The sequence below is a fragment of the Galleria mellonella genome, unplaced genomic scaffold (genome assembly GCF_026898425.1).
Source record: "Galleria mellonella isolate WM207_F2 unplaced genomic scaffold, CSIRO_AGI_GalMel_v1 utg57, whole genome shotgun sequence".
Lineage (NCBI taxonomy): Eukaryota > Metazoa > Arthropoda > Insecta > Lepidoptera > Pyralidae > Galleria > Galleria mellonella.
In genome coordinates, this window is record NW_026442119.1 from 4,395,528 (window position 1) to 4,416,653 (window position 21,126).

The following is a 21,126-nucleotide window of genomic DNA, read 5'->3' on the forward strand; positions in this document are numbered from 1 at the left end:
AGTCTCATGCAATATAAGCGAGTCATGTTGAAACATAAATAGCAAGAAATGCGGTAGGTTTAAAAAAAAAATTGAATTATTGTGCACTTTTACATTTCGAATTCGACTCATGCGCAAAAAGAAGTTCCAATTATGGATAAATGCGGCGTCCACTTAAAATTGAATGTTGGAAGTTTTAAAGTAAATTCAATTTAAAATTGTTACAGTATTATAATAAAATAATAGGCTATTAACTACAATATTTTAATACGAAAAATTAAGAAAAAAAAAACTAAAAAAAAATGAAATAACACCAAAGTGCATTCAAATAAGAAAAAAATACTTCATTTGTAAGACATTAAAAAATAAACTTGATATTCCTGGATATTTATTTCGTATAAAGGTCAAATATATTTTATTTCCATGTAAAAGTAATTTAATATCTTATCTCTATTAATGCAAACTTAACATGCAGAGTTAAGATTTTCAATCGATTGATTCACCTAATGTCATCTTTTCCTTACACCGTCTGTCATTGTCTGTACCGATTCCATGAATTATGTATTGATTCCATTACACTACGAATTTTAACATAAGCTCCATGTTAACGTTTCGCCCATAAATAAGATACATTTTTTATTTGCCGACTGGCTGGCTCTGTTGAACTTTGGTGAGAGTGATGGTACGGCTTTTTGTGATTAACATTCGTTTAAAGTTATACTACGAAAACTTGAGCATTTTTGTTAACATCCCATTTACCATGCAGTTTTTTGCCGAAAGACAATTTATCCTTCAAAATTGAAAAGTATTTATGGTGGGCAACATATACCTTATATGGTATGACTAAATACGTATAGCTGCAATTTTTGAATGTAAGAATAGGCGAAACTGTCGATTTTAGTCAAGGATGCAGTGTACGAGAATATGTACATTTACGAATAAGGGAAAATTTAATAAAAGAAGTTTAAATTTAATTAAATTATAAAATATTATTTTAAATTCATAATAGTTCTTTCTTTTACTAGGATTACTGTACTTTTATGAAAATATTGATGACAATGAATCATAATAGTGTACGTGAAAATAATGATGTTTTAATGTATTATTAAAATTTTGCAATTCGTATCTATAATTAGAAAATTTTAGTGAAAATTTCTATTAAAACTTTTTTATATATCTTATATTAGTACTAAAAATATTGTGTTTAAAATTAATTAAAGTATCGTATTTAAATGTTAAGAAATTTGGTCAACGTTGATTTATATTTTTATACAAGTTTTTCCCCCGCTTCTTCATACACGCGACTTTCAGAAGTAGGAAAACCAATAAAGTAAAAAATGCATCAGTGTTTAACCCTTCAGGAATAAAACAGCGAAAGCCGCATACAATTTATATAATTCAGTAGTTTTTGTGTGGTGCCAGAACAAACATACAAACAGTAAATTACATTCTGTTAAACAGACAAAATTTTTAGAAATTTTGTCTTGGCTTCTATTGCTCCTATTAAAATTCCTTCCTATCTTCCATGTACAGACATGAGTCTAGTTACAATTTTATTATATTAGATAAAATAACCGGACAACGGGAGTTTAGTGGGGGGAAAGGGATTGATGCGGACTACCAGTCCAATGGCTAGCCTGTTAGGTCGACTTTCACGTGGTTCCAGCCATTGTGTTGTTGACAACTAACCTGCTTTTTCATATTCACTTATCATCCCTCACTGGTACCCCGCCAGCGTATACCGTTAGTTACAACCTTTTTTATTTATTACATTATCATCCATAAAAAAAGGGAATTTAATTATCTTACTTATTTGTATTTATATAAACATTGTAACCGTGTAATACTAAACAAATAAACATGTATCTTCTTATGCCCTTGATACTCTATTCCTAAAAGCAGAGCATCAATAATAATGTGACCTACTCGTATTATTGCCAGAATACTGTAGACAAAGCTATTAATCCATCTCATAAGAGTAATGAAACTACTAATACGGGTATATTGTCTGTGAATAGTCCTTATGTTGGCAAATATCACGAGCACTAAATTATTAACAAGTTACTATTCCTATATACTAGTATAATTTGCACTTACATTCATATATTGTTATTCTCGTTGAAATTTTTACCATTGAATAAAATTGAATTTCAGGTTTGTAATATTAATTCGATTACAATTTTTTTTGTATTTTTTTTTATAGTAGGTATAATATAATAAGTGGAATTTGTTACTAAACTTTATTCAACTCTTTCTAGAAAGAAAAGAAAATTAATTTAATAGAATACCCGCCAGGCATGTCTTGTTATTGTAAGCTATTTGCAGTTTTAGTTTTTGTTTGAATATACTTCTAAAGTATACAATAAAATAAATTTTAATACAAGAGTTTTAGGAAAATTTAAAGTATCTTTATTAATTAAAATTTAACTACATAACTAAATCTTCTTTGTATTTAATAACTTTAATTTAAATTACCATAGATGAAATTATTAAGCACAAAAATTTAAAATAAAGTACCTACCTATGTTAAAATCTTTTGATCTATGTATAGTGTAATAAGCAAATTAAAATGTATGCTGCTAAGATGCAGCAATGGAAATTTTTGGAAATGAATTTGGGATAGGGATAGGATCAATTTCTTCTGCGAGCAAGATGGATCTGTTGAATCATTAAATTTTTTATTTTGTTAGATTTATTTTTTGTATACTTTCCTCATTATCATTTCAAACCTATTTCTGGCTTGTCATTGAACGTAGATCACATTGTTTAGGCCACATGCATTTAACTCTTATCGTCGCTGCATCGTATTTGTCAGAATGTGATCACTGGTTATACTCGAGAATTTTTTCTCGCAGGTTATCGATTTTTCGAAGTATGTCACTAGTCCCCCTTGTTGCAGTTCTCTGAAAGCAAGAAAACAGTTTTTTTTTTTTTTTAAATAGTAAACAATCTGTCCATATGCAAATGATTTACTTATGTATTTATTGCCCTAAATGCTTTTTGACTTTATTATATACTGGCCATGTAGATCTCAGCATAGAATAGGTCACTCCCTTCCTTTCCTGTTGGTGTCGTAAGAGGCGTTTAAGGAAGCTTATGGTGAAGGGGAGGGAAACAGTGTCTCTCTTAAAATATCACCAAAAGACAAACTGCGTTTGTCAACCCGCCTACCAAGCGTGGCAACTTTTGGCAAGACCCCTCTTTGTGGGCGAGGTTATGTTCAGCAGTGAACAGTAAGAGATGATAAAATACAAAGCAGTGTACTAGTTGTTGCATGTGGCTTTGTATCTTGTGATCTCTTGTTTCTCCTTTAAGTTAAAATGTTCAAATGTTTCAGCTTTCTAGATTTACTAGTTTTGGCTGTGTGTTAACATCTGTAAGAATAAATGATTTGATGACTATAGATTGCTACGCATGAACAGCTGCTCTGCTTATCAGTTAAAAGTCATTACAAGGCTTTTAACATATCTCGTCTCTCTCGTCATGACAGTCATTCACCATTTTCTATTGCGGGCGTATAAAAAAAGTATAAATACATACAAATTGAAATCGTTCAGAACATTAGATCAAATTTTATATGTCATTAATTAGCATATACGATTCATTGTTAATATGACTGGCATTATATGGTCGTGTACAAGACGCGAGCACGCTCGGTTTGTCTTGGCGACAAACACAAATATTAGACACGAACAAGCAAGAACGGAATAGCAAATCACACTGTATTTGTGTACGAGGCGCACTTCGAGTTGTATTGTAAACATACCGGTGAAATATTGAATACAGTTAGCTGTCAATATATAGATCTAGTCAACAGCTATGGAATGTTCTACTGTGTGTGTCGCCGCATGAAAAGGATTCCACGTGGTATGTGGTGGGTGTAGGTTAGTTTTTAAGTGAAGCAAAAACAAAGCAGAGGAATAGGAAATATTCAGTACTTCTGAGAATTCATCATAAATGCTACGTCATTTTCCAGGGAGAGTCGCGCGGATGTCGATCTGATAGGTTTTTTTAATGGATGACAATGGAATGGTGGCACCGCCTGCGCTAACGGTATCAACTGCGCTAACGGGGCAACAGCTAGGGATGAAAGGTCAGGATGAAAACAGGCTTGTTAGCCCATCGTGATGAATATACCTGGAATTCATCACGATGGTTTTCAAGGCCGACCACGGAGAGGTCCACCTGGTTGGGTATATTGCTGGCAATGACGCTCTTACTTATCCTTTCCCCCCGACCTGATAGGTTGTATTGTTAGCAAACATCCTAATTATTAACAATCCCGTTCTCCTAGATACTGTTTTTTAGGTTTTTTTTTTTAAATAGGGGATAATGTAATATTAACCCATTTACCGTTAATAACATACGTTGTAGGTGCACCAGTGAGAGATGATAGTTCAGATTGAACAGGCAGGGCAGTCAGTTCTACGTGACCGCCCGGAACTAAATACCATGGTTTCCCATAAAATTATTCAAAATTATATTATTAAACTATGTATATGCTAATACTCTAAGATCAATTTATGATTATTCGATAATATTTCAATTTTTCATTTCCCTTATCGATTTTCTACGATAATCGATCAATTTAACGAATCGATATCATTGCAATCTTGGATCGTTGTATAAATTACTAGCTCCGACTATTGTCAGAGGAAGTGCATCGGTTATTGTTCGCGTCGCTTTGCGTTTTATCTCGCCGTTCAATCGCAGTCCGATCGCGTTGGGGACCGCAGATTATCCCGCCTTTTATTTGATCGCCTTATTTTAGGTCTTGTTCTAGTTCATACAAATATATGTCAATTTATTTCCTTTTTTTGTATTTTTAAGAGGCACAGTTTTCTAAGCGGCATGATTTACCAATCATAAAAATATCGAAAGTCACGTAAATGGATTTTAGTTACTAATTTATTTTGTCCTTATCTTTTTCGTTAAGTTCTCAATATAAAAGAAACACTATAATAGTTAAAATAAGTTTATCTTACGGGGGTTTAATTGGTTAGTCTTTAGAAATGGTAACTTGTAGAGAATTATCTAAGTGATATAATAAAATCTATATTGTAAACAGTAAAATTTTTATAGAATAGAATTATTCATACAACTCACCAAATTATTTGATATTTTATTTTGAAATTATAATAATTTTTTTACTAGTACGTGTGTGAATGAAATGTTGTCGATTGGGTCGACACCTTATATTGAAAATTGTCTCGCGGAACAGACGCACTGTGACCTCTGCTAAGGTTATTTTGATCGGTTGGTTTGAAATTACATAGTTAAATAATTAAATTTCACGCGGCTATTTAGTAAATTATATATATTTCAAAACTTTTTTAAGCAAATACAATAGTGTAATTTAATGAAGAAAATTGATTTCGTTCAATTGTTTTGACTAATTAACAATTGAAATCTAATGAAATTTTAAGATTCTTCAACGGTTAACTTTAAATACTAGTTGTGATGCTAATTTTCAGATTCTTGTATTTGACTACTAAAACTGTATTATTGTTTGAAATGCTTTAAGTTGTAAGTGACAGGTATTTAAATTCATTATTATTTTCTTAATTAAACAAAGTGAAATACGAAATAATGCAACACTTATATTTTGCATTTAAAATTATTAAAGCTTTTTTCTTCGTTAGTTTCTCATTAATATTTTATGCATTGCTATATTATAATTTATAATAAATACTTAATATTTTAAATGTATATATAATATGTTTGATCAATTTGAGTTAGATACTTGTAATATTTTTAAATGTTACAATGAGTTCATATTACTTACCAAACGATTTATTGGCTGATTGTATATTATAAATAAATTAAATTTAATTGTAAAAATTTAAATAAACTCACAAGAAAAACATGCAAAGACTGAATTGTTGTAATTTTTTTTTAATCGCTTTTAGTTAATTTTATTTGAGGCCAAAAATAGGCATAACAGCTACTGCTGACTGAAATTAGAAGATGTGAAATATGTATCAACTAATTCATATACATACATATTTTGCAGTTAAACAGATTAATCAATTGAATTGCTTCAATTGATCCATATCCTTATTAAATCCTCGATATTTCGAAGAATGTCAATTAAGCTTGTTAGGTGAAGTTTTATATAGAATTAAAGCCAGGTCCCTGGACTGGATTGCTTTAATAATTTAGTTGAATAGTGAGTCATTTATATAACAAAGTACACGATTTTGGTTCAGTAGAGTATTTATATTAAATTCATAATACTCCCTTATTCCTATGAATTTAAATATCAGTTATTCAGTTACACTTAAACAACTGGACAGATTTGAATGTTTGTTAGGTATTTATCATGTATTAAGACAGCATAAGCACTTTTATTATTATACTTTTAATATTTTAAGATTAATTATTTAAATATAATACTGTATTGTCTCGGCATAAATGGGCCAACCTTTCCTTCCCCGTAGGTGTCGTAGGAGCCGACTAAGGGAACTTAATAATCGAGGAATGGGCACCAGCGTCCTTCACATATCATTGGGCTGTATGCTTGTTTGTCACCTTTGTGGTATAAAAAATTCACCAAAAACCTAACTGCGTTTATGAACTCGCCTGCCAAGCTTAGCAGCAATGGGCAAAACTCCCCTTATGGGAAAGGTTTATGTTCAGCAGCGGACAGTTAACGGCTGATATGATCAATATTTTAATGAAATTGTAAGAACACGTGGTCTCACTGACTTATCTACTCGAATACGGCCGTGTGGATTAAAATATTGTCATTTGGGTGGGGGGACACTTCTTGTCCAACCGTTGATCAGAGCGGAGCTCCCTGACGAATAAATAGTGAACAAGGATAGTAAACTATGTGGTAATTATATAAAATATATCACAATAATTGTTGATGGAAGTCCTAAAGAAGCTATAGTTAAATAAGTGTCAATGGATTAACAGAAGTTGGGTATTTATGTTATATTATTTATTATATATCAAACACAAAGTAAAACAAGTAAATATATGATTTAATAGAATGATATCTAAAATAAATGAACTGAGTGAACTTGTGCTTAATTTCTATTTATTACTAAGAGGATTACAACCTTTATATTGCTAAAGAATATACCATGTAAAGTTAGAATTACATAGTTAAATTATTATATGAATAGATTACCCTACAGTAATATGTTTATATATTAAATATTACAAATAATAAGTACAGCATTTTTTTTCTAATTTGATACACGCGTTGCCCTATGATCTATGTATTTGTCAGTGTACTATATTGAATATAGAGTAAGTACATTTTATAGTCGCGCATCAATGTCGTTCTGCTTACATGACGCTGCGATTAATCACCGTTAGATAAAAATCGATGCCGCTATATCTTATTCATAATCGGTCCCAATCGATTGTGTCCATATCACATTGAATGACGAGTGATCAACATAATCGGTTTACAGGCTTCCTGTACCGATTGTCATTGTAATATTCATTGTACTACTAGTTATTAGCGTCACGGCGAGACATGAAGCGTTACGGGTAATTTGTTTATATGCTTGCGTAATGAAGAGTATTGAGAGCTTATAGATGATTTTTATTCGTTGAGAAAATAGTTGTTTTTCGTAGATAGTTAAATGTTTAAGGTTCGCTGTATTTTTTGCGAATCGGTCAACTATTTAATGGATTAACTGTACTATATTATAAGTTGACACTATGCTTCGATTCAGATAAATAAATATCGTAGAATGTCGTTTGCCTCGCTTGGTTTCATATTTCGAACCTTTGTTTTTATTAATATTATAAATGTAAAAGTAAGTTTGAATGAATAAATGAAATCTTTTTATTGTTCCTTTCAAAGAATGATATAGATTATAAAGATTAGTAATATGTAGATAAACAAAAGTAAATATTTAATTACATAAAAGAAAGATAAAGAGGCAATAGTGGGCCTTATTGCTAAATAGCGATACCTGCCAGGCCACCTTTGTTTTCAACAGTTTGTTTGTTACCTCTTAGCGTCTTAATAACTTAACTAATTATTATGTAAATTGATATATACAAGTACATATTATATGCGATGGTAAACGAACGACTACTTTTTATCCTGCTCAGTGATTATATTCCATTACATGAACAAAGTTGCAAGTCAATATTATAAATGTGAAAGTGATTTAGTATACTGTATTATTTATCGCCTACGAATAATAGTATGAGGAACATTTTTTTATTGAAAAATTTCAATTTTTTTTATACAACTTAGAATGGCAAACAAGCTGACGGCCCACCTGATGGAAAGTGTTAACCGTCGCCTATAGACATGAGCAGTACTATGGACATAACAGAGCATACTGTTTCGTTCATGATACCTCCCATTCGTTGCCATTTCTGGGGACTCGGGTGTTATTCCTCTGTACCCAGTAAATTCACGCCATATCCAACCCTTCAAACCGAAACACAGCCATGCAAACACAACTGCTTCACGGTTAAAACACGAATGGGACAGAGGTACCCAAGCAATCGACTTTTGTACAAAGTCTCCCTCTGGTGCTTGCACAACACCTGTATTGTGTGTGCATTTCATTTTAGAGGTTTTATTATAGATTGGACTAAAATACACTCAAAACAAGAGATACTGGAATATATTAGACAAGGAATAAACATCAAATACTATAAATATAAAACCAAATAATTATTAGTAAAGTTTAAGAAACTTAAGCCTCTAAGATATTGCAGTACACAAATCCTCCAATTAGTGACATTATGTTATAAGATATACCTACTTTTGTAATGAAGAGTAGTGGCCTCTTGGCTACGATTATGAGCTAAGTTAGGTGTTATGCCCATTAAGACTATTAAGATGGTAACTTTGGTAATAAGGGTATTTTCATATAGTATCCTTAGGAAATGATCACGTACACGAAGACATGTGAATGTACTCTAAAGTATAATATAGTTTCTTAAAAACAACTGAAACATGTGTCTCAAAACTCCAAAGTATACGCAGAACTTAATTCTCTAATGTTTATTATGTATTTAAAGTTTAAATAATGCCTCAAAATATTTTATATATAGAATCCGCTACGTGATACCTCAAATAATAAACACAAAATTAAATAATGCACAAAACACACATATAAACAAGCTGGTACACTATTAAATCGATATGAGAATCGAATCTATAAATTACTCTTAAGTTGTCATCAACCGTTCTTTCTACTAAGTCTATTGGGTCATGACCTCACTTTATTTCAATAATGTGAGATATTCTATCATAATGGAAACCCAATCTTAATGAGCTCCCATCAAGTCCAGTAAGCAATCAAGCAATAATTAAGTCATAAAATTATTTTCAAATGAAGACGTATGTGAGTGGAGTAACAAAATGTTGATAATAAATATTGATAGGCATTGAGTAATTAATTGAATAGGGAGAACTTTCGAATAATATATGTAATAGATAGTCAAGGATAAAGTAGTAGAATATCAATATTATTACTATATTATTAGATTTGAGGAAAAGAAGTCCGAAGTTTAGAAAAGTATTAATTTACTCTTTTAGTTCAAAATTTGTATTTCAATTTTCAATCAATTGAACTAAAATTATATTAAAAATGCAGTAAGGTATCCAAAGTTGGAATAATATGAGTTATAGAAACTTTGTATTATAACATTCAACCTCCCATAATTTTTGGTTGTTTACTTTGACTCTATAGTGTTTGAGACAAATGTTTATTGGGCCATGTTTATATGTATGTTTATAAATATATTTCCAAGAATTTGAACATTTGAATTAGGATAAAAATATCTTGTATGTTAATTAAGGTAATAATCATCAACGTTAATGCTGTATCCTTGTTTAATCAATAAAATGACATCTAAATTTACATGTCAACAATCTTAAGGTATTTAAACAGAAATTCTATTATGATAAATATCTGTTTGAACAAACAAATAGATATTCAATTTCAATACATTTATAAGCATAATGGTCAAAATTAATTCATATATTTTCTACCGTGATTCAACGAGAGTAACTATCATAATACAACATCTGAACAAACATATATATTTATAATATTAGTGGCACTAACATTTAACATTTTTTATTGGACTTTGTTGACATATTACCAATATTATCGTAGTAATGTAACCGAAGACAAAATGTAAATTCTTACACGTTGAGGGAATTTATTTTCTATACTGATTGATTTTCATCGATATAACTGTTGATTTGTTTTGATTGGAGATGTTTAGTTTTATTACTTTAATGTTTGATCACGAATTTAGTATATTTAAGTATAATATTCTTTATAACTTTAGATCGGATCTATATGGGGGATTAAATGAATGTTATTATATCTAACTGTTTTAGCAATGATTAAGAAGTGAAACTTACAAATGAAATTCAAGGCGCCGTTAATTTGTTCAATGTACATTCTTCGGCGAAACTCGAATAATCACAACGTTAAGAGTAGGCTAATGCTTCTGAGTTTTAAATTTGGAGACTGAGCATAATTTTTTATTTTATTTTTTATTACACAATAAATATAAAATTACGTAAGGCGAGTTTAATGTTATGTGGTGTGCTGTAATAGTTGACCAAATTAATTAGAAAATGTTTTAAAAGAATACATACATGGTTCAGGAACCTTAATTATCATCATCTCAGCCATTATTTGCCCACTGCTGAACATAGGCTACTCCCATAGATTACCATAAGGAACGGTCCTGAGCCACCTGCATCTACTGACTCCCTGAATGTATTTGAGGTCGTCACTCTCTCTAGTGAGGGGTCGTTCTACACTGAGTTTACCCATGCGGGGTCGTCACACAAGAACATTTCTTCCCTATCGGTTACCGATTTTTCGAGTTATGTGGCCAGCACATTGCCACTTCAGCTTGCTTATCCTTCGGGCTATGTTGGTTACTATGGCTTTTTTGAGGATAGTCTTGTCTCATAAAATTTTAAAAATTGTATATTTAGTTCAAATATCTTCTTACTAGTTCAATTACTTTAATTAGATATTCGTACGCCTAGTTCATCAAGCTAAGGGTATTTGTAATAATATCATAGAGGAAATAGTGTCGTTTTAAAAACCCTTAAATATGTCATTTAATATTACGTAGGTGCTATCTATTGCCGTGTGGTCACGGCATAGAAAAGGCCACTCCTTTTTTTCCCGTGGGTTGCATAAAGGTCGACTAAGGGATAGTGAGGGATGGGCAGTAGCGTCTCTCTTAAAACATCTATAAAGCCTGATTGCGGTTGCCGATCCACCTGCCTAGCATGGCAACTACTGGCAAAGCCCCCCAAGCGGGAGGCTTATGTTCAGCAGTGGACGGTTAAGGGCTGATAAGATAATGATGATGATGAAATACTATCTGTAGTATTTGATGTTTTTTTTTTTAATTTGATTATAATGACATTACTTAGCTTAGATTTGCGCTATCGGCATATGCAAGCGGGGAATCAATAAATGATGTTAGGTGAGGATAAAATCAACTCAGTTGGCTCCTTGTGACGAATTCATTAGGATTCAACCATAATGGTTTCCAAGTTTCCCACTTGGGAGAATTATCTGACAGAGAACATTGCTAGAACAAGAGCCCTCAGATTTTATTACTAACAATTCCTTACCTCTATGTTATAACATGGTATTATAAATTTATATAAACATATATGTTTACATATAATTATAATCTCGAGTTATATTAATTTAAAATCTCGATATAGTTCTCGTATTTTCAATAAGATGAAAATTTCTGATTTGCAATTATTTATAAGTGAGCTATGAATAACCTGCGCATTTGTTCGTTTATTGGAATATTTTAATGGCTCCACGGGGACATTGTACAACCCCTATTTCATTTATGATTTATTGCACTTTCCGAGATCACCTATTCGTTGTAAAATCGATTTATAATCTTCGTGATTTATTGACAAGGCACTTTTTATATCTTCGACTTGTTATTCAAGTACTTGCATTTATGATAACTGGTTGTGAACTGTTTTGCTATGTCACTGAAAGGAATACTTATTTTTGAGCTCAAGCTTATCTGCTGTCATAAAGTGTTTACCTTTAAAAAGAAGGACACCTGTTCTACAATAGCCTATATCTAATATAATATACGAAAGAGGATAATGTAAAATAATTTTAATCATGTCTTTACTAAATTACTATATGGAAATTGCACGTGTAAAGGTTTAAAATGAAAGATATTGCATATGAATTCTATCCCTGTTATATCGACGATTTTGCGTACACACATAATACAATATTTTTTGCGATCTATTCGTCTTATAACAGTCACTTCTGTTAAAAATGAGGCTAAGTAGATATTTAGTTAAAGTATGCATCAATGTTATTCTTTCATATATTTCTACATAAAATCATAAAAATAATTTATTATTTATCTATAAAATGTTTAAGTATTAATTCAATGTGGTAAATAACTTATTAAGGAATGAACGGACGATGTAAGTGACAACGCGATAAAGTTTGAAACGCCAAATGATAAGTTGGAAGTTGACACGACAAGTTCCATACTACTTAGCGTTTTTATTTTCACTTCATATTTGATCGATGGCCGATATTTCCGACTAATAATAACTACTTTTAGATGTAATTTTATATGGGTCATGGGTGGATTAATGAAAAAAAAAATTTTTTTGTGACCTCGTTAAGTTGGTTATTGATTTAAAAATACATTACTCATGTTGAGTATAAATTGCTCATATAGATAAATTTATTATTTTTAAATATTTTACATTGTACGTGAATATAATAAAAAAAAAATAAGTGAATAATAAAGCTTATGATAAATTGTTGAGTTGTTAATAATAATAGTTAAATCAGTAATAGAATATTAATGATTTAACTATTATTAATTATTAATTTATTGTAATATGTGTAATGAAATATGAAATTGTCTTGTAAAAGTGCCTGTAGCCATTGTAAAATAAATATTTAAATTTAAATTATGAAGGAAGAAATAAACAAATTTCACAATTGTAATATTTTTAAAAATAATAAAAATATTTTATTGCTGATAATTAAATTAATTAATTACAATTATTAACTAAAATTACAAAATTCTTACAATAGTAGCCATATGTCCAAATACATGTAACATTGAAACCTTTAAGAAAATAGCATATTGCATCCTAAAAGGTTGGCAACACGCTTGCAAATTCTCTAATATAGCGGATGCCTATAAGCGGCGGTCATCACTTACCATCAGGTGAGCCGCGTGCTCTTTTGCCCCTATTTTATAAAAACAAATTGTTTAATTGACAAAGTAGATATTGAGCATGGTACTGCATAACTATATTATTACTACGTATGACATTATAAATTTACAGACAACTCTCATTCTTACTTTTTCAGTTTACACTCTCTTCATCTACATTACATTTTATATCCCTTTTTCTTTTAATGTGAAGATATCTTAGTTCTCTCAAATCATTATTATTCATTTCATATAATAATCCAATATAAACATTATACAAAATCACAGGATTAGCAAATAACACCTTCATTAATGTATGAATACATACTACTTGTACCTACCTCATAAATACCAAGTGCATTATAACCTAAGTGGTGTGAGACATGCGATTCTCAATTGCAGATTGTGCAGATTGCTCCTACATGGGGTCCCATTCAGAAAGGCTGTTTAACTTAAGCAAGCTATCATTAACCGTTCGTTGCTGGTGGATTTATACGTCACGGACGGTTTGTTGGGTTCCCTGTTGCAATTATCTGTCCACCAATCTCCCCATTGTTGTCGAATTTAAAACAAATTTCCTGTGCGACGGGGGGTCGTTTTTCTGCCCTGCCAAATTGGATAAGCACTGTAATAACTTGTTTAATTTTTTCTTAAGTCCGGTTTTTAGGTATTTCGTATTTTACGAATCGTTAAAGATTAAAGAAATTGGGTTGGATCGATGCTATTAGGTATATTGCGAAATATTTTCTGTTATTGTTATAAAATTTTATGTTAAAAATTCTATCGATGACTAGGATGACCATAAACAGAAATAGGATATAAACTATGATATGTCACATATGACGTCGTTACCAAAATTGCCATTGTAGCCTGAGATGCAAGTACGCATTGTTTTGGTCGAAAAGGTAAGATAATTTTAAAATTTGCGTTGGTATATCCAAAACAATTTTTAAAATAAGTAGTAACGATTATTTATCCCAAAGACTGTATTTTAAAAATATAACTTTTCCCCCGTTCTGTATCTGTGAACTACTCAAACAACTTCAATTGGAATCAAACCTTATATCCAATTATTTACACTGTAGTCACTTTTCTAACGCCTTACACCAAGTCCCACCTTTATATTTGACAGATGAGATGTCAGCAGAAAATTGGATTTCTCAAAATAAACATATCGCACTTCTTTGCAAAGCAGTATAAAGTATTATTGTAAAATGTACTCTACTCACATTGACGTTAAAGTTTTGTTTCAGTTGGTAAGGCGTTCTGCAAGAACCGTAGGCGGTGTTTTCTTTGTGACTGTCCTGGTCAAAAGATTGGCTTCAAGTAACAGCCGTTGACCGAGTAAGGAACGATTCTTTATTTGCTCAAGGCATTGCATTTGACATTTGCATTCATATGCAAAACACGATTATGAGTTAACGAGATTTGTGAGATGTTCCGAGCTTGTTAAATTGTGACATTAAATTAATCGGAGATTTAAAAATACAAAGGTACGTTTAAATTCAATTACATTGTTATGAGTTCATAGCGTATAAGAAATATTGCGACGAATATAAAATAAAGATTGATTTATAAAAGAAAATTATCTACTGCAATTTTTTATATAGCATGGAAAAAAACTCACTGGTAGACCAAAGTTTGTTATTTAAAGCTAACACTTGCCATGTCTTTTCGAACGTATCAGAAGTATCCTACTGTCATCCGGTAACTAGATAATACATTCATACTTGTTTTACCATAGTACTCTACATCTTTACGATCGTCATCTCCAAATTTAATTAAATAGTTAAAAATCGACTCATTTAATTAAAAAATAAATTATATAAAAGATTCATATGTCGCCTACAGCGTAACTTTCGTGTCTGAGAAAATACATTTAATCGACGTGTTCCCGACATGCCACGTCAGTTTGGACTGACAAGTCCATGAGGTACTAACAATGGAATTATATCGCTGACGTCACTCCGAATGAAAGTCACATTTGACCTTACCTGCAGACAATTAGTCTTTTTTGGAGCCTATAAAGCACACATGTGTAGTTATTTATTCTATACAAACATATTAAAGTTTATGAGTTTCAAATCTTATAAAAATCAGTTTTATAATAGCTTTTACCCGCGGTTTTATCCCCGTGACCGGGATATGTTTACTGATTGGGATAAAATTTAGCCTATATCCTTCACCATTTCCATAGTACGTGAATACCAAATTTTCGTTACTAAATAAGCTGTTAAGGTGATATAAGGTAACACACAAACAAAATTACTTTCACATTTATAATGTTAGTAAAGATTAAGAATTAAGTAATTAAGAATTAAGTAATAAGATTGCTTTCAGCAATAAATCGCCTTACTGTACTTACACAATTGTACTATTATATTTATTAATTATCTTGCTTATTCCTTATATTGTGTAATGCAAATAATGTATACTCCGTCATTCATTAATTACCTAATGTTAAAAGTGTTTGAGTAAAGGTCGTAAGAGATTAAAACTCAATAAAAATTAATGTGATAGCAATAAGACGCTAAAGTGCACTTTGTAATACATACTGCCACACATCTAATAAAATACTAATAAAGATGGCTATCTATTTTGTTGTAGATAGTGACACATACGGTGAACCACGTAATTTGTCTCATCTAGTGCTATAAATTGATTGTAAGCTCAGCATGGCGTCTACTGGACTAACCGACTTCATATTAATAAATGATTACGTCCACGCAATACCATACAATCCACCTCGTGGACTGGTAATATTAATTGTCTTAAACAAATATGAACTCTATTGTTAAAGAAATTAGTTTTAAATTGAATAAGCGACAGTTGTTTGATTCATTCAAAATAATATGCTAATTATTATTAAAAGACTATCTCAATTTTTCACGGGCCAATTATTTTGAGTGTTCCTGACGTAATAATTTATGTTTATGGTAATTTAAGTAAGTTCATCATATTACTAATGTTGCCAGCTATTTGGCTACGTGAAACTCGTATTAAGAGAACGTTTAAAAACAAATACATATATTGCCATAGTAATAGATTCGAAATTAGAGACAGGTCAGTATTGACCCGCTACTGTATTATGAAATTAGACTTTTTATTTTTTTTTTTTAATGAGAAATATCAAAATGATAATTCTGCCTGTAATATTAGCGCAGAATATTTTAGCAAATGCGTTGGTAGTACCCGTTATGAGGGGTATAAAATTTATAAATAAATTCAACACTAGCGTATAAACTTTGCGGTTTGTTTATTTTATAATAGCTTTTACTCGCGACTTCGTCCGCGTGAACGGCTTAAATTTAATGATAAGATTAAAAAAAAGCCTATAGTTATAATCTCCATAATATACGGGTCTTACGTGTATACCAAATTTCATATTGATAGACTAAGTCGTTCAGTATACCTTAACGGCTGAAATGACAAATAAACAAATAAATTAACTTTTACATTTGTAATATTAGTAAAGATTAGTAAAAATACTGTTTTCTTTCAACATGAGGTAAATTTCGGAAACTGACGCCTCTAATGGGTTCAACGTATGAACCTATTTTTCAATTTCATTGGTATACTACATAATACAATATAGATTTAATTCAAAATTGAACTGAGAATTAAATACATCATATGACAATAAACACACATTTAAATTTTAACAATTTATTATTTATGTTTTTTTTGTGCGTATATTTTTTATTCGATTCAACATAATACGGAATCGTAAGCACATGAGTTCTAATCAGACTTTCCCAGTTTTATAGTTCAATGAACTTCTCACTCGTTAATACAGTTGTTCACGGCCATACCGCTAAAACGTAATTGCATTTCATTTAAATTCTGGCCACCCTTTCGGGTACTGTTAAATTCAATTAAACTGGCTCATTTCTATTTGGGGACATTCGAGCGCATTCAATAAAAGAGAATTGTATGAAAGGGTATCGGCCAATTGGTGTACATCGGGTTTTATTTGTGTTTATGTGTGATGTTATCTGTGGTCTATCGGTTATACGGGCGCCCTTTTATTAAACTATATGTTAAACGGATAGGGAAAACCGTAGCGTTGACAAATACCTACTGTTAACAGTATACGTTATAATTTCTTTGTTTTTTTTTCTAGTGTCTAAAACTTGTCCTTTCGGTCAAGATATAGGCAGATACATCTTTAATCAACTTCAAAAAGGTAGACGATTTTAATTTGACAGTTTTTTTTGTATTTATAAAGACTTTTTGTCGAAGAATTATTTTATTAAAAACTTTTTAGGTTATGGCAGTTGCCTTCATACTTGATATATATTTATTTATTTGCGGTCAATTGTACATAAATTTATATTAAATGAGAATTACCGGGACGGAATGTCGGGACAGCTAGTATAAAAATAGAAACTTTTTGACTGACATAAATCCTAAACAAATCCACTGACAGTAGGAATTTGAAACTTTGCATAGAGGTTGTATTATGTGACATGGGAAACTAATAATAAAAACCTTCTTTAACCTCCATTTGAATAATCGTTCAGAAATATTTACCTTGAGAAGGGATATAACGGTCTGCGTGTGTGTGTGTGTGTGATTTAAATGAAATAGTGGAATTTTCTTTTGGTCTATTTATAAAGAAAAACTTGTTAATAATTTGAATGTAAAAAAAGAAGAAAACATTTTATTTTTTATTACTACGGAAATAAATAAATAGGTATTTATTTGTTCCTAAATTCGTCTTAGGTTGAATAGTCGTCTAACAATAATTGAAATGATGAATGATTTACTAATTAAGCTTTTTAATTATGTATTCAGATTAATACTAATTATATATTCACTCATTATATGTCGCATATAATTTATTTGCTTAATTAAATGTCATATAAAATTATACAAATAAAACGAACACCGTAATGTTACTAATTTGTCGCAGTTTTGTTATTAGAAAATATACTTTCTACAATATTTTGTTATAACTGTAATAAGAAATGCGTTTAATGGCAACAAAAATAAATTAATAATTCATATCGTAATACATTTGTCTTTGAACTTATTATAAAATATACGATTTTATATATTATTTTCATCATCTTATTTTGTTATCTATGTATCAAACAAAATTTCATAAAAACGAACTATTTGTCATAAAAGTTTGTAAATAATCAGTGCTGGTAAATAAGTTTCTTTAATTAATGATAATGAAATAGTAACCCGCTCACACTAACGGAATATGCTGGTGGGGCACCAATGAGGGATAATAGGTGAGAATGAAAATGCAGGTCAGTAAGCCTATCGTAATGAATAAATCTGGAATTCAGCACTTTGGTTTCCAGGGAAGACCACGTGGAGTTCGACTTGGCAGGGTATATTGGGTAGGTATATTACTAGCAATGGGACTAGTAGTTCGCATCACTAACAATCCTTTCTCCAAGTGTTGATAATAAATAATAGATTAGTGATAAACTTTTGCGAAATTATACGAAACGTTATGTCAGTCATGAAGTTAGTGCTCCGTTTTAGAAGGTATTATTTCATATCTACGGTTTTAGCATACTCGACAAATATCTCGAGCATTAGATTCTTAAAATTATGTTCAGTTACAGAAAGTCTATATATATATATATATATATATATATATATATATATATATATATATATATACATATACACATATATATCAGGAGATATTAAATATATAACAAAAGCACATTTATATTTTTATGTGTATGTGAGTGTCAAAATCCGTCTAACTTTTCCCACGCCTCTCTATACACCCCACATTATACACAAATTCAAATTGTTTCTGTTTTATAATATTAATACAAACAAAGAAAGCTACAGGGTTTCCTAAAACAAAAACGTATGAAATTTTTATTTGCCCCGAATTGGGAAGAATCCAAATTAAATTATAAACCGTCGTTTCAAATTTCCGACCCACATAATATCTATGTCAGTTCCAGAAAGCAACATTCAATTAAAAAAAATCAGTAAATTAAAATAATTATTAATTGAAAAAGGGAAGTAAAGGATTAACAGGTATATCGAGAGGCCATCGACCTCCGAACCGTAATGAGAGGGCACGTCATTCTGCCGTCGTTGGCCGTCACACTGCCGAAGAGTTAATTTTCTTCATGCACTTAAATTATAAAAAAAATATTGTTAAGTATATTTATAATTGTACAAAGCATGGTTCCGTAATTTATAAACATCAATGGAAATATTTTTAAAGTGATTGATTATATTACATTGACTCTGTGGATTTTATTTATTTACTTATAATATATTTGCAGTAGATATGAATATCTACACCCAATCATCTCGTGCTCCGCCCCTCGACTAGTGGCAAACGAATCTATCGATAGAGACGTTATCGCTATTACATGCATGAGATAAAACGAAACTGGAATGCCTGACGTTCTGTTCTTTCTAAAACGTATTTATTCAGGATTTTTTTGCTTTTTTTTTGTACCACTGAGGTGACAAATAAGCATACGGCCCACTTGATGGTAAGCGGTTACCGTAGCCTATGAACGCCTGCAATACCAAAGGTATTACGCGCGCGTTGCCGACCCTGAAGAAATCTCTTTACCGCCCTTTTGAAGAACCCCATGCTGTAGTCTCTTGGGAAAACTATTTGATGACTTCTGTGATGCAGTAGTGAGCATGTTGCTTTGTGTAGACGAGATAAAGATCAGAGTTCGATTTCTGTTTGGGCAATTTTAGGAAACAAACATTACTGAATTGACTTGGCTCTGGATGTTCTGAGTTCTGGTTATGTTAGTGGTTTGATTCCTTATAACATATGGTATCTTAGCTTGAGAACTAGTGGATTAGTGTGATTGTGTGGTACTTATTATTATATATTATTAGTCTAGAGGGACAGCCTATTGTAAGACACAAAGTACAATACTACGTTTAAAGGTCGAGTACACTGTCTAACAATTGCAAAAATCAACAATTGATTTACATTCAAGTACGTATATTTCCCTGTAATTCGTTATCAAAGTTTTTCTAAAAATACATAATAAAAAATAATATTATTTACAAGTATGTTGAATGAAAATACCAAATCTTAGAACTTTAGCAAAATCTGAAGGTATAGAAAGGTAGGTAGATAGGTGGGCGCCATAGATACATATTAGGAAATATTTGATACTATCGGATCAATTTTCTACACAGTATAAAGTAGGGATCTCTAAAAAATATCAGATATCCCGAGAGACAGACCTCCAGGCGGCCAAAACTTACGGAGATGGGCGCCCATCAAAAGTTGTTTATCTTTAATTAGTTTGAAATAGCTGATTCACTGTGAAGCCGCGATAACAGCAAGTAAGGCTGTCCACCTACACTATGAATATTGTTTGATATACGTATTTATTATAAAAAAGACATTCCACGTAATGAGGTTGGTTTAAGTTCAAGATTTTGTAAATGTAATACGATTTTGGTTTGTAAAAAAATATGTGTTCTGTTTTGATAAAATTAATTAAAATTTGAGTAGACCTCGTTTAGCGAAAATATTTCGTAATGTACAAAAAATATAGCTTGAGGAGTCAACGGAACTAACTTCATCTTCACTTGTCATCATTACTTGTATGTACTTCGTCAATGTAAACCGATATGATAACAAGTTTACTTCTTCATCGACTGAAAAAAAAATAGCAATTTTATTTATGAACGACGAGACGTGCTATAGTGCTGATTTAGAATTTGCCACATGATTAAGGTGTAGTTCTAAAGTCGATTATATTTAACATTAAAACCTTAATTTGAATAAAATCTTGTTTGTACCTATTTAAACTAAGCTGCATTTTATTTATCTGTTTTGTCTTATAATAAGAATATATTTATTGTTTTTATATGGACAATAATAATTGTTATATAAAGGAATTTCGGTGGAATATTGACTTTCATCACTTATTTCATCTCACACTTAGGTTGCTGGTTCAGGGCTTCCGCAATTTGATT